Raw genomic sequence first — 4,116 nt, 5'->3', positions numbered from 1 at the left:
TGTTACCTAATGATGAAGTGTGGGGCCACAACAAAATCTTTAGGTATATTGTCTTTTCAAGTAGGGTCATTTACATGAATTACATGATTCTATTGTGCTCTATTAATAACAAAGTCTTTAAATATATTAATAACAAAAAATGTGTCATTCAATAACAAAAAATTGTCTTTCTCTGCTCCATTTTACCTATGAAGCACAAGCAAACATTAGAGAATTATTTCAAAATCAATTAACAATAACATTGGAATTTGTAAAAGTTCTTTTCATTTTAGAAGTAGGACTAAGGATTGTGACAGTTAACCATAACATTAAAGCCAACATTGGAGAATTATTTCAAAATCAATAATTAATAAAACTTCTTTTCATTTCAAAAGTTGGACTAAAGATTGTGACAATTAACAATAACATTGGAATTTGTAAAAGTTATTTTCCTTCTAGTTTTCCAAAAGTTGGACTAGGGATTGTGATAGGTGATTGTCAAGGCAGGATGGTAGAATTTGTTGCTTTCAATAATGAAAGCCATTTTCTTCTTTAGTTGATAGCAGGTTACATTTTTTTTCACACGAAGGCCACCAAAAATACAAGGAACTAGCTTATTATTTGCAGCTCATGGCAAAATCTTCAAAAAACACCTCTGTACTCTATTAGAAGGTCCTTATATATAGACCACTAATACATGTTACAATTTCTTTCCAAATCACTCACTCACCCACCCCCTACTAATAGATGTTATAGTTTCTTCCCAAATCTGTCTACATTGGAGAAGCTTCTTTTGTTGTAAATTATGTCTATCTATAATATGAGAATTTTAAGCGTCGCCCATCTTTTATATGGATTCTTATAAGTCAGGCTGTTAATTGGTTTGCTTAACACAATGATAATGAGATATACCTGTTGAGAGTTTAATTCTCCTATCCCTTTTTTATTAATTCATGTTAAACCTAATTCTAAGAGATACTCAAACCCAACTAATTTTAATAAAAATGATTTGAAAACAAACCGATTTTTTTATTGAACTTTCTTTAGAATCGTGTTATTTTCAAGCCGAGCTTACAAAACAAGCTTCCAAATTCATGAACTAACAATCTAGTTGCCTATTCTCTTCTGATTATTTGCACCTTCCAGTTCTTTAGTTGGAAGGAAGAAATATTAAAAAAAACATCACCAAAGTAAGTCAACTAACAAATCTCAGAGATGAATATCTTCAAAACAAAATTAACTTCTTAACTCAAAAGGGTGATACAGCAACAGCTAGATGGACTGCTCCTGAAAAAGGTTGGGTTAGATTGGATACTAATGGCTCCGTCAACATTCATGGTGCAGCCAAATGTGGGGGTCTCATCCGAAACAACCAAGGAAATTGGATCAAAGGTTATTCCATATACCTTGGTTATTACCCAAGTATAGCTGTCGAACTTATAAGCATCTTGGAAGGTTTAAACATGATAAGGGTCCAAGTTAGCATAACAAACCCATAATCACTTATCAATGTAGAAAAAGGAGGAAGATAATAGAATCAGATGCTATTATGCAGATTATGAGGGATTTACCTTATTTAAATTAATTCATTGCTGTTATTTTAATTAATTATTGTTTTGTTTTACTGTTAGTACTGTTAGTAGCTGAATAATAAGACCTTCACTTCGTTAGGGGGGTACCAACGTGCTAGTCAGTTATTTCCTAATTTTAGGCTAATTATCTGCATTATTTGATTTATTTAATTGTAATTTTTGGATATAAATGTCCTGGCTGGTATGACAGCGGGACATCTGAAATGAATAAACCTTGTTTTCCCTTGGAGATTCTCCTATTTGGCTATTAAGTTCAGTAGAGTAAGATCCTCGCTCTATTTAATTTAATAAAATCCTCCTTTTCCTTCATATTTGTCTTGAGCCCCTACCAAATTGGTATCCGAGCCTCGTTCGATCATTATGGTGACCACACACTCTAAAAATGAAACTGACCATGCCAACTCCTCAAACAACCCACCCCAAGGTCAGAATACTGAAAATCCATTTGCATTAAACCCTTTAAGCAGTATTGCAACCAGATTGGAAACACTTGACTTATTAAAAGAGAAGGTTGAAGCACTTGAGTTATCTGCCAGCAAAGGAAAAAGACCCATCGGAAGCTATCATAGGCGTTCACACTGGGATGAAGATAGTGATGAAGAGTCAGACTATAGAAAGGGTCCACGTCTACCACACACCAAAATTGAATTCCCAAAATTTAGTGGAGGTGACCCGCATGGTTGGATTTTGAAGGCTGAAAAATATTTCAAGTATTATCAAACATCAGAAGATTTGAAGGTTGATGTGGCTTCCATGTATTTAGAAGGGGATGCTTTGGATTTATTCTCATGGATAAATTCAGAACATACCTTGATTTAGTGGGAGGAGTTAGTTAAAGCACTGCAAGAACACTATGGTCCTCCAGAGTATTAAAATCCTGATGAACACCTAGTCACCATCAAGCAAACCGGATCAGTGCAAGAGTATTGCCAGGAGTTTGCTAAATGAGTAGTACGAGTTCATAACTGGCCGGAACAATGTTTGTTAGGTGTTTTTCTAGGAGGACTCAGAGATGACCTGAAATCTGATCTGCGTATTCAGAAGCCTCGCACAGTGTATAAAGCCGCTAGTTTAGCACTAGAATATGAGAAAAAGCTATAGCTGCATCATAGGCCCAAGCCCAGCTTTTCCTTGATCCAAACTCGATCCACTAACAGCTCCAATATGTTCGCACGTGATCAACCGGCTGCTGCTACAGCCTTCTCGCCCAACACGTTAAGAAATTCTCCTGCATCTTTCACGAATCCGCGACCAGCAAACACCATCCAGCCACGACCTCTGCTCTCAAATGCCGAATAGCAGTGTCGCAAGGATAAAGGACTTTGTTACCGTTATGGGGACGTCTTTCGACCTAGGCACCGCTGCAAACCCTCATCCTTCTCACTCATGGAGATCAACGAGGATGCGCAACCTATATCAGAAAATTCTGTTATTGTTGCAGAGGAAGAAGACGAGACTACAGAAAGTACAAAAATCTCTTTTAATGCTATTTTGGGTAATATTTCAGCGGCAACAATGAAACTAAGAGGTCAAGTGCTCAATCGCAATGTGCTGCTCCTTGTTGACAGTGGGTCGACCCATAACTTCATCTCTGACTCATTGGTGCAAGAGCTGAACTTGCCCACTTGTTCTATTCCCACTTTCAGCGTACAAATTGGAGATGGCAATGTAATTTGAGGAAATCGTGTATGCAAAGAAGTGGATGTGAAGCTACCTGATTTGACCATTAAACAAGATTTTTATCCTTTTTCTCTGGCGGGAATAGATTTGGTGTTAGGAATCAAATGACTAGCTTCCTTAAATACCATACAAGCCAATTGGAATGAGATGTTTTTAATTTTCTGGGTTGATGGCAAATGGTATAAACTTCAAGGAGTATCTTAAGCCTCAAACCAGAAGGCCAGCTTACATTTCATGTTCTCTTCTAAGCTCACATTAGGATCTCCCACTATCAAGTCATTGGATGTGGATGAACTCCTGGTCGAATTTGATGGATTGTTTGTGAAACCAACCTCTCTACCACCTTTCAAAAATCATTATCATGCCATTCATCTTCTACAGGGAACTCAACCTCCCAACTTATGCCCTTATCGTTATCCTTACTTCCAAAAGACTGAAATCAAGAAACAGGTGGATGAATTGTTACAGAAAGGTTTCATACAGCTAAGTTCGAGCCCTTTTGCCAGTCCAGTTTTACTAGTAAGTAAAAAGGATGACTCCTGGAGGTTTTGTGTGGACTATAAGGCCTTGAACCAGATTACAGTCCTAAATAAATACTCAATTCCCAATATTGATAAGCTTCTAGATGAATTACATGGAGCTACTTATTTTTCCAAGATTAACCTCCGCTCTGGTTATCACCAAATACGGGTCTTGCCAGTAGATATTCATAAAACAGCATTTTGAACTCATAGTGGACACTATGAATTTGTTGTAATGCTATTCGGACTGACCAACACACCAGTCACTTTTCAAGTAGCCATGAATGATCTTTTTCGTCCTTATCTTTGAAAATTTGTGTTGGTTTTCTTTGATGACATCCTAA

Source organism: Prosopis cineraria, unplaced genomic scaffold, assembly GCF_029017545.1.
Source record: "Prosopis cineraria cultivar Desert tree isolate PC_DT_omini unplaced genomic scaffold, ASM2901754v1 PC10, whole genome shotgun sequence".
NCBI classification, from domain to species: Eukaryota; Viridiplantae; Streptophyta; class Magnoliopsida; order Fabales; family Fabaceae; genus Prosopis; species Prosopis cineraria.
The sequence above is the reverse complement of the archived record's forward strand: the minus strand, read 5'-3'. Positions refer to the sequence as shown.